The sequence below is a fragment of the Meles meles genome, chromosome 9 (assembly GCF_922984935.1).
Source record: "Meles meles chromosome 9, mMelMel3.1 paternal haplotype, whole genome shotgun sequence".
NCBI classification, from domain to species: Eukaryota; Metazoa; Chordata; class Mammalia; order Carnivora; family Mustelidae; genus Meles; species Meles meles.
The window spans coordinates 7324132-7335489 of record NC_060074.1 but is presented as its reverse complement, the minus strand read 5'-3'; the positions used below and the strand labels follow the sequence as shown (position 1 = coordinate 7335489).

The window sequence follows — 11358 nt, the reverse complement described above, 5'->3', positions numbered from 1 at the left end:
AGAATATGTCATACAGAAGATAAAATGAGACATACTAGCTTAAAAAAAAAAAGAAAGCACATTCTAAGTCACCTCACAATATTTCTTGATAAGATATATTTTATGTTAGCAACACCAACATGACATGACTAAAGTAGAGGAAATAAATAATACCTGGATCCCAAATAAAGGAAATTTTGTTCCAATTTAATGTTATGGAAATATGTTTAGTGGAGATCTTACTTGATCATATGCTTCAAGAAAGAATAGAATTCTTATTTTTATTATCTGAAAACATGTGCCCAGAAATTGTATGCTTTGCTGGAATTGAAAAGCTAACCTAGGCAGTACTTTCTGCTCTAAATTTATGCTACTAATTACATTGTGTTTGTAATTACAAAATTTTTTCCCCTCATTTAATTGAAGTTGACTTTAATTTCTGGCTATGTTGAGTTAGAAAAGGACTTTCAGTGTTATTATCCACAGAAGAGATATTTGGGTGGGAGTACCAAATGCATCACAGTTGGTGTGATACTCCATGTTAGGCAAAACCCATCTCAAGCAAATGATCTCAGTGATAGCTGGACCCTCTTAAAGGAAGGTGGCAGAAAATTAGCAGATCATTTTCTTCTTCTGGTAAAATTTGATGATAAATGTCCTTTGTACAGAGGTATGGAGGCTAAAGTGGCCTTGAACCTTAAAACATCAAGGTGAATAATGCTCGTGTGACAAAAGCTGAAATAGTTCTGTAGTACAGCAGTTAATTAAGAGAGCAACGAGGCCGATTCCACGTTACTGTGGCAGGAATGCAGTTCACCACCCTTGTGCCCTCTCTGGTGCTTTTGATTTATTTACAACCAACTCCTTGACTCTTTGGTAACTGCTGTCTCATTGCCATAAGGCTTTAAATCACCATTAAATGTTAACTAACAAACACAAAATTTAATCTTTCATTGAAGCTTACATGCCTAACCGTCATCTTTGAAAACCCGTCCAAAGAATCAATCATGCTGCAATTTGAATTCTATGAGAGAAGGGGGAGATATGAAGTCCTATAGGCCTCTGCACCTGTATTGTGTATTAAATTAAATTAAGGAGAGATAATTTTAATATATGCCAACACCTTATTTAACCATCAGTGCGCCATGTTAATATAGTCTTGTGAATTAATGTCATTGCATTGTGAATAATTTTTTTATTGTATTTTTTTTCCTGTTTTTCTCCTGCTATTAACTCAGTACTTTCATCAGTAACTTATAGTGGCAGATTATTTGTACAGGGGATAAAGTATAATTGCAGTTATTAAATAATAGATTTCCCTTGTATACTTTTCTCAGTCATTTAGAATGACAAAAGATTTGTTCAGAACTTTGCAATACCAAGGACATATTTAAAATGCAAGAAAGGAATAAAGTAATATGTATACATATGTATGTAACTAGATTTATGCATTATAGATAAAAGGACAAAGAATATTTTACGTTTGAACTGAAAACTCAATAAAAGTTTAGATTCAAGTAAAGCATTTAAGATGTATTAAAAGGGGACCTTCTCCTTCCAGCTAAGTTGAAATAATAGGGACTGAATTCAACCTCCTACCTAAAACAAATGAGCAGTACTAACAATAACAAGAGTAATGACATGACTCCTGTGAGACTACAGCTATGGCCTTGGGAGAATGTTGAGTCCATGGCTTAAGAAGGGAGAACCCAGACAGAAACTCGTGGAATCCCTGAATTTGGGAGACAGAATTGAGAGTCTAGGAAAACGAAAGCAACCACAGTTCACAGCACAGAGTACTGGAAAGGACAGTGTACATAAGACTGTAATTTTGGAGATGGGCAAAGGGTCCCTCTGGACAACTCCATTGATTACTGAGCAACCTATGCAAATGGAAGAACTACTCAAGACGGGGAAAGATCAACCCAAGCTTGGAGGTAACATGGCTGGTGTCCGTAAAAGGGGAAGACAACTGGTTTCCACAGGCAGCCTGGAAACAGGGCATTGTAGAGAGTGCACAGCAGTGTCTTGTCTAAGTCTTGAAGAAGAGTGAGCTTTAGCCTGAGTACGTTCTAGTTTTATCTAACAAATTTTAAAAACAAGATTCCCTCCCCCCATTCAAATTGCTTCCAACTGTATCCCAGAGCAAATCTCAGGTTTACAAGGAATCATAAATATTCTGCACCCAAAGAGGTAAAATTCAAAATGTCTGATGTTCAGTAAAAAATTGGGAGTCATGCAAAGAAGCAAGAAAATACAACCCACATGAGAAGAAAAATTAGTCAACTGAAACTGACTTAGTACTGACACAGGTATTAGGCTCAGTAGCCAAGGTCATCTTAAACTAAATTAACTGTATTCCATATGTTCACAAAGTTAGATAAAGACAGGGGGAAAATATATATATATATATATATATATATATATATAAACCCTAAGCAGTAATTAGTGGGAAATTTATAGCACTAAACACCTGTAGTAAAAAAGATGAAAAGTATCAAATTGGTGTTTCAGCATCTACCTTGAGAAAATAGGAAAAGAAGAGCAAATTAAACTCAGAGCAAATAGAAAAAATAACAATGACTGATATGAAAATAACTGAAATAGAGTGAAAAACAATAGAGAAAATCAATGAAAACAAAATGTAGTTTTTTGAGATTAAAGAATTTGTTAACCATTAGCCAGAATGACCAAGAAAAAAATCCAAGAAGATTCAAATTAATAAATAAGTAAAATACGTTATGTATTTTATCTCTTAAAATTTACTTATAGAAGCAAACAGAAAATAAAATAAATTTCACCATACTAGGGGAACTACAATAAGTAAGGTTAGAAGGGCCCTGGAAATAAACAATAACATAGAAATATATGCTATAGCTAAAAATACAGAATTAGAGAGAGATGAAAAACCCAAAGTAAAAAAACAAAAAACTTGCACCTGAGGCCATGGTTGTCAGTAGAATTAAAAAAAAAAAAAAAGTATGTAGGATTCTACCCTATGAGTAACTTGTTGTTTGTTGTTGTTTTAAATTATGTTAGGGAATGACTCAGTTTTCTTAATAACTAATTAACTATAAAAGGAATAGTTGAATTAGCTAATTAATTAATAAGCAGAGAAGGTAGCATTTTATAGGAGAACAAAAGTACGAGCTACACAACTAATTGTCTCCTCCAAAGAAAGGCTATATGGAATATACCACACAAAGACCTTCACCCAGAGAACTACATGAGGATTTTCTTTATGACAAATGAAATTGCCCCGGCAGGCTATAACATGGTGCGAGAAGGGGTGGTGAAGAATCAGTCAGTAAGCATGAATGCTACATTTCAATTGATCAAGGGAAAAATAGTGAGTGCCAGGATGGGAATGGGGATTGGTGTAGACTAAATGTGGTTTATTCGTTTATGACTGCTGCTGTAGCATCTTACTACAAATTTAGTGGCTTAAAACAATACAAATTAATTGTCTTAAAGTTCTGAAGTTCAGAAATCCAAAATGGACATCCCTGGGCTAAAGTCCAGGTGTCAGAAGCTTCGGGAGCTTCCTGATGAGAATCTGTTTCTTTCCCATTTCCTTTTTCTGGAGGCTGCCAACGTGTTTTTTTTTTTTTTTTTTTTTTGGTTCCTGCCCTCCTTCCAGCAGTCTTATCATGTGGATCTGTTCTTCAGTGGAAATCTCTCACTCCCCCTCCTCCCTCTTTCACACGTCAGAACTCCTGTGATACTTTGGGCTCACCCGGGTAATCCAGTATCATCTTCCCATCTCAACATTTTTAATCACATCTGCAAAATCCCTTTTGCCATGGAAGGTAATATATACATGGGTCCTGGGAATTAGGATGTGAACACATTTGGGGATGGAGAGAGCATTACTCTATTTACTGCAGGAGACATTAAAATCCCAAACCACACAAGTAAGATGGGGAAAGATAGGAACTAAAATTTTTTTGAAGTCTTTGCTTCTATTTCTTGAAAAGGGAATATTAATTAACTTCTATCATTGGTGAATCCATTCTCTTGAGAAGTAAATCTGTTAAAAATGCAGTGTATGTCATGAAAACCAGTGGAAGGAATAAGGGATTTTTTTTTTCATAAAGAATTGAGTTATCTAATATATAAGAAACAAATAAGAATACAAAAAAATATAGGAAGTATCATGTCATCTGCGAAGAGAGAGAGTTTGACTTCTTCACTGCCAATTGAATACCTGTAATTTCTCTTTGTTGTCCGAGTGCTGTTGCTAGGACTTCTAGTACTATGTTGAACAAGAGTGGTAAGAGGGGGCATCCTTGTCCTGTTCCTATCTCAGTGGGAAGGCTATGAGCTTTTTCCCCTTGAGGATGATATTCACTGTGGGTTTTTCAGAGATAGTTTTTATGAAGTTGAGGAATGTTCCCTCTCTCCCTACACTTTGAATTGTTTAAATCAGGAACGGATGCTGTATCTTGTCAGATGCTTTTTCTGCATCAATTGAGAGGACCATGTGGTTCTTCTCTCTTCTCTTATTGATGTGTTCTATCACATTGATTGATTTGCGAATGTTGAACCACCCTTGCAACCCAGGGATGAATCCCACCCGGTCATGGTGGATAATCTTTTTAATGTGCTGCTGGATCCTGTTTGCTAGGATCTTGTTGAGAATCTTAGCATTCATACTCATCAGGGATTTTGGTCTGAAATTCTGCTTCTTGGTGGGGTCTTTGCCTGGTTTGGGGATCAGGATAATGCTGGCTTCATAGAAAGAGTCTGGAAGTTTTCCTTCTGCTTCAATTTTTTGAAAGAGCTTCAGGAGAATAGGTATTATTTCTTCTTTGAAAGTTTGGTAGAATTCCCCAGGGAACCCATCAGGTCCTGGGCTCTTGTTTTTTGGGAGGTTTTTGATCACAGAAAAACACGATGAATTTGAATGAAAATGTAAAAGGACAAAATCACCAGTGTTTGGGCAGGTACATTTAGATAAAATTTAAAATAAAATGGTACATATCTAAAACATAAGGATATTGAAGGTTTAAAATCAAATGATATTATAAGATACAGCAAATAGGCTCTAGAAAAGAAAAAAAAAAACTGGTGTAGCTGGATTAGTGGTTCTAAGGGTTGATTTTGTACCCCGTTGAGACAATTGGCCATGTCTTGAGAGATCTTTGTCACAGATTTGTGTGAGGGGGTCTTCTAAGTACTGTAGCTTTATAATAAGTCTTGAAATCAAGTAGTATTAAGTATTCCAATTTTCTTTTACTTCTTCAAAATTATTTTGGCTAAATAAACAACCAGCAAAATACTTTTAGCCAATAACTGTGGAATACACATTCTCTTAAAATTCATACGGAATATTCACAAACGAAAATGATATTCTGACTCATAAAGCAATTATTTTTAACAAATGGAAAATAATTGAAATTACATAAGGCATATTCGTTTGCCAAAATAGAAGGAATGTAAAAAGCAATAACTGAATGGTCATGAAAAATATTAAAGTATTTGGAAATTAGACAACTTTCTTCTAAATAACCCACAAATAAAAGCAAGGAAATTAGAAAATATTATAAAGTAAATAAAACCAACACCACAGCATATCCAGATTTGTAGTTTGTGCTTAAGTAGTGTTTAGAGGAAAATTATAGCTTTATAGGCTTATCCCTATACCGCAAAATTTCCAATAAAGCTTCCTTTGCACAACTGCCTTGTGAGAATGATCATGTAGGAAAAACCGAGGAGGGGAAACTATAAAAAGATCCCACTCAGAAGAAAAGTCGCGAGAAAGATGGATATTAATCAGGAGGAACAAGGAGGAAAAGGCCACGAGGAGTCACATACGAAATTTCATTGCCAAGAATCCCGTTTCTTTTACTCCCCCATTATTTATGGCTTTCTCAACTGTAAATAAAAGACATAAATTAACGTAAAGCAAAAGGTGGATGTGGTAGTTTATGTAAACCGCAGAAAGAATAATATGTCTTATTCCTACAGATTCATCTTTTTATTGATTGCGCATTTACGTATTTTTCTGACAACCATGGCAACGGCAGAAACGCTCTGACAAAGCAAGATGCAGTGGTATCTCCTGTAAACTTCCGTTCAGTCAAGAGAAAGAACAAAGTCTAGGTTTCTCATAGATTTCCCAATTATTTTTAGGTGTGGCTCTCCTTCATCTTGTAGAAGGTCTAATACTCATGGCTCAGTGTGCCCTAATTTTAATGTTAAAAGGGAAACCGTGTAACCATTATGAAAACTCCCACTGAAGAAACGAGAAACGGGAACAGAACATACTGTGATCTCTGATCGGCCCCTATTTTTCCTGGACAGTGATATTGAGGATTCATCTCTCTAGAGCTGGAGTAAATTTCCTGATTTACTAGTGCACATGAACCGCATTCTTCCACTCTCTGTATTGGCTGTTTCCATGGTTCGCTTTCTTCCAAGTGCAGAGTCGAGTAAGATGACAAAGCTCTGGTTAGGAGCCGAACAACGTTGGCCGTCCTCTTTCTGCTGGTGTGATGGCGGGAATCTTGGACTTGACTTAGAGACTGACCTGTGACAGGTTCCCATTAGAGTCTGGATTTATTGGGGGGGAGCGGGGGGAGAAAACCAATAAAACATAATTAAAATAGTTTTAAACTTTAGTTGGGGGGCGCCTGGGTGGCTCAGTGGGTTAAAGCCTCTGCCTTCGGCTCAGGTCATGATCTTAGGGTCCTGGGATCGAGCCCCACATCGGGCTCTCTGCTCGGCAGGGAGCCTGCTTCCTCCTCTCTCTGCCTGCCTCTCTGCCTACTTGTGATCTCTCTCTGTCTGTCAAATAAATAAATAAAATCTTAAAACAAAACAAAACAAACAAACTTTAGTTGGTTTGCTGTTTATTTCATCCTAAATGACCATGAGGAATATAACAGTTTTATTTGAAATGAAGTTGGGTTGTGAGTCTAAATTCCGACTGGGATATTGAAGAATCCATCTCTTCCTATCTCCTTAAACCCCTGGCTAGTAGCATTTTTCTAGATTTGTGCGTTGTTCACATGACTCTCTAGTTCTTTTGCCAGATAGCTCACATTTTGAGTTCCTTTGGCATTTATTTCTATATGCTAACGAAATCTTCATAGAATTCATTACAGTTGCCTCCACAGTTTGAGGGCCGCCCTCATGACCTGGTGGATATTGGTGTTCTCACCGCGGAGAGAACTCCCGCCACCATTTGTCGCCCAGCGCGCTCTGCTAGTGCCCTTGGTTTCTGTGATGAGCCAAGGACATGGCAGTAGTCAAGAGGAGAGAAACAGAGGGCAAATGCTCTGGGAATAAATTTAAAAGTGTTCCTGCTGGAATTATGGATGTTTTAAAGACAAGCAGCCAAATGTGTTCATAAAGGCACTTACTGAGGGAGTTGGCAGCTGTATTTTGTCAAGCAGTTAGAAGCTGGAATCCTAGGATAAAGGATGTAGAAAATAAAGAGTAGAATTAGGACCTTCCGATCCTGGGGAGTAGATGAATTTCTCTTCACATCTTCCACTCACTGTGAAGAAATGGGGAAAGAGTCTTCCATTTTGACCAGATAGGAAGTTCATGGGCTACTCTCCTTCAGACACAGTATTGTTCTGAGGCCTTGAAAGTGGGGGTGTTTTCCCTTGGAGGACATTTATTTTCACAAATATTCCAGGTGGATTTTCCTGCCAGAAAGTTTATCTGAACCACCGGAGAGCAAACACAACTCTTTCAGGCTTGGCGGCACATGAGTGACGTGTATTATGACTTTTTAAGTAACTACTTTATGAAGTGCTAATTTAAAAATATCTTCTTATATAAAAAGTGGTTCTCACTAATTATTCCATCACTGAACTGAAGCCTGCACGTCAGCTGATAGCTTCTGGTTGATTCTGCAGAGGAGAAAGTATGAAAGAAGAGAACAGTGCTATTTTAATCAGAGATATTTTGCAAAAACAAAAAAAATTAAAAAAAAATTCTGAACTACACATTTTCCCTTGATGATGTTGATGATACATAGTGCAAGAATTCATAATTGGCAGCCTACATATTTAAGTGTCTTAAGACCTCAGCCTTAGTATCTTGTCAAAATAAAAAGGAGACTTTTGCAAATTCTGCTGCAAAACTAATCTGGCGAGAGACTGAACAGACCAATAGAGTAGATTATCTAGTGAGAGGTGGAGCAATGATCAGACCATCTGTAGAAATAGAACTCTGACCCACCACCAGTCCAGGAAACTAACCTCTTTTCTATAGTGACAAACCCAGGAAGCCAGACTGCTATAAAGTCAGACTTGGAGAAGGTCATGCTGGTATCTCTACCAGCAATCTAAAATCCGGACAACGGCCCCTGTCACAATCGGCCTCAAATAGCCAGAACTTCAGTGACCGACTGGCAGCTTCCTTAATTCTTGTACCTGCTTCTAACTTAAGACTAGAATAAGCCAAAAATGTGCCCTTCACTGATCACATAAAATGCCCCATTTCTAGAAAGAGCACCTACAGTTTCTCCGTACAACAGCCTTCCATGAGGGCAGGCCTGAAGCCTTCTTTCCCCCACTATAAAGCTTTGCCCCCTTTCTGCCTCCCTTTAGGCTCTACCACAATCCCAATGGTAGTGGCTGATGTCTCTAACAAGGCCTCAATAAATAACCCTTGCTCGTTCCTATTTGGTTGGTCGTCATTTCTTTCCACACTGGTATATCTCAGACCCCTTAATAGCAGTTTTACAAAGCGAACAGAAAAATCTGTAGAGATACGATGAGGATTTTGCACTCTCTTCTTACCCAGTTTGACAGACTTGCTCTGAATTCAGCAGTGAGGGACATGCTCTCCATTCCCTAGAGCTCCCTTGATAAATCTTCTATTTCAAAACTGTAGGCATGCTCTAATATCTAGATCTGCATCCTTTGCAGTCATACAATCTACAGTTATCTCCATTGATTTAGTGGTTCAGGTGCTTATTTCAGGGACTGCGGTTCTCATTGTTTGGATGCTCGGTTGGTTCCTCGCCACATTTACCTGTACTTGGATCTCGTGTGCCAGGAGCCCTGATCTGCCTTCCAGATTTGGGATTTTACTATAGAGATGCACTTATCTGTGCTACATATTTGGGAATTTAAAACTAATTTTAAAGCACTTACAGATTGACTTCTTATTTCTGTTTCTGTTAGCATGAAATTTTCCCTCTTTCGGATTTATGAAATGACTTTATTGGTATCCGTTTCTTTATTCACATGTGATTGGGTTTTGAGACATTATTGTGTCTTGAGGGAGAGTTTATTTTCTCTCACCCCCTTTCTCCCTTCTCTGTTTTGTGATTCCATGATTGCCTCGTACAAAGACACCAGATTTCAGAGACAGGGTTATGTCAGCTCAGACTCTCCCTCCGTGATGCTGTTGTACTATGTTCCCTTCAACCCCATGTTGGCCGCCATCCACTTTCGGTTCCCAGGTACTGTTCCACACCGGTGGTTGTTAGTTGCTTAGTTTTTCGGTACTCGTTGATGGGAGGGTGAGCAGGACTCTAATTATGGGCTTCACATAGAAAAGTTGCTTCTAGGTCTTCATTGCACATGAGGTGTAACCAGTTTCATTTTTACATGGAACAAACTCTGTGTCTCGCTGCTTCCTTTTAGGGTCTGAATCCTTTCTTCACAGCCTTGCTACCCATGTCGTGGCTTCACTCTGAGTTTCTTATTCTGTTTCTGTTTGAGATGTTTTCCTTTGTGTTAGAAGGTGGCTACGTATTATTTATTTTTGAAAGTTTTAGTATTTGGATATAGTTCTATACATTAATATATTTTAGGTGCATGACATAGTGACTTAACCATTCTCTACATTGGCCAGTGCTCACCACGATAAGCATAGTTACCTTCCGTCACCACAGAATACTATTACATTATTACCTATATTCCTTCTCCTGTACTTTTCATCTCTCTGACTTCTTTTATATTAAGAAGTTTGTACCTTTTAATCTCTTTTACTTATTTTGCCCATCCTCCAATCCCCTTTTCCTCTGGCAACTGCTAGTCTGTTCTGTTTGCTTGTTTTTAAATTCAACATATAAGTGAAATCATATGATATTTGTTTTTCTCTTTTACTTACCATTATACCTTCTAGGCCCATCCAAGTTGCTGCAAAGAGCAAGATCTCATTATTATTATTTTTTTTAATGGCTGAGTGATATTCCATATATGTGTGTGTGTGTGTGTGTATCAATCACATCTTCTTCATCCATTCATGTATTCAAGGACACTTAGGTTACTTCTGTATCTTGGCTATTGTAAATAATGCTGCAGTGAACATAGGGGTGCAGATATCATTTCTGATTACTGTTTTCATTTGGGGGAGTGGGTAAATACCCAGTAATGGAATTACTAGATCATGTGGTTATTCTCTTTCTAATTTTTTGAGGAAAAACCCCATACCATTTTCCATAGTAGTAACACCAATTTACCTTCCCACCAACTGTACACAATGGTTGCCTTTTCTCCACATCCTTGCCAACACTTGTTACTTCTTGTCTTTTTGATACTAGCCGTTCTGACGGGTGGGAGGTGATCTCTCACTGTGGTTTTGAGGTGCATATGCCCGATGATTAGTGGTGCTGAGCATCTTAATTGTTATATTTGTAATTTATTTTCATTTGGGCCAGATAAAACTGGTTTTAAATTGTAGGCTATATTGATAAACAATTCACCAGCCGTTTTATTGCCTACATCAAGTCAGCTGTTTTTTCCTTCAGCTTTATTGACTTATTCTTGACAAATAACAATTACATATCCTAAAGATGTCTTTTGGCTGGAGAATTATCTCAAAATAATTGTATGCATTTAAGCGTATCTGCTTTCTGTCTTTCGGTGTGCTGCTTTCTGGCTGCCAAGTGTAGGTTGTCAGTCAAATGCAGTGTTGGTGCAGGATTGACATTTGGATTTGGATTTTGTTATAAAATAGCACACTTCTAATTAAATACTGTAACACCCTTTTGAAGGACAAATTTTAATGCTTAAGACTTTAATAGTATCCTGTTATTACAGGGTCTTATGCAATGTAGTAAAATCATATTGTTAAACAAAAAGTCTATGAAATCGGACACATACACACACACCTATACATATACTTTCTGTCCTTTAGGCTGAATATTATTATGTGTTGTCCAGATAAACATTAAAAAGACCATCTACTGATACTATATTTTCCATTTCAAAAGCATTCACCATTTGCTGAGTTTTTCATCTTAAACTAAATTGTCATTAATCTGCACAAATAATGATAATTTTTTGTTTTGTTTTTTTTTTTACTTCATTCAGAGGAGAGATAATGTTTTTCTGAAAAACAGAAAAAAATTCACTCTACGCTTCATTTATAAATCATATAAACTATATGTTTTTTGCATTTAGGTTT

The 11358-nt window shown here is 37.2% G+C and overlaps 1 pseudogene; it reads left to right on the top strand.

Annotated features, from left to right (window-relative positions):
- Positions 1 to 9276: 9276 nt before the first annotated feature.
- LOC123950370 overlaps positions 9277 to 11358 on the top strand; it is a 49182-nt pseudogene continuing 47100 nt past the window's right edge.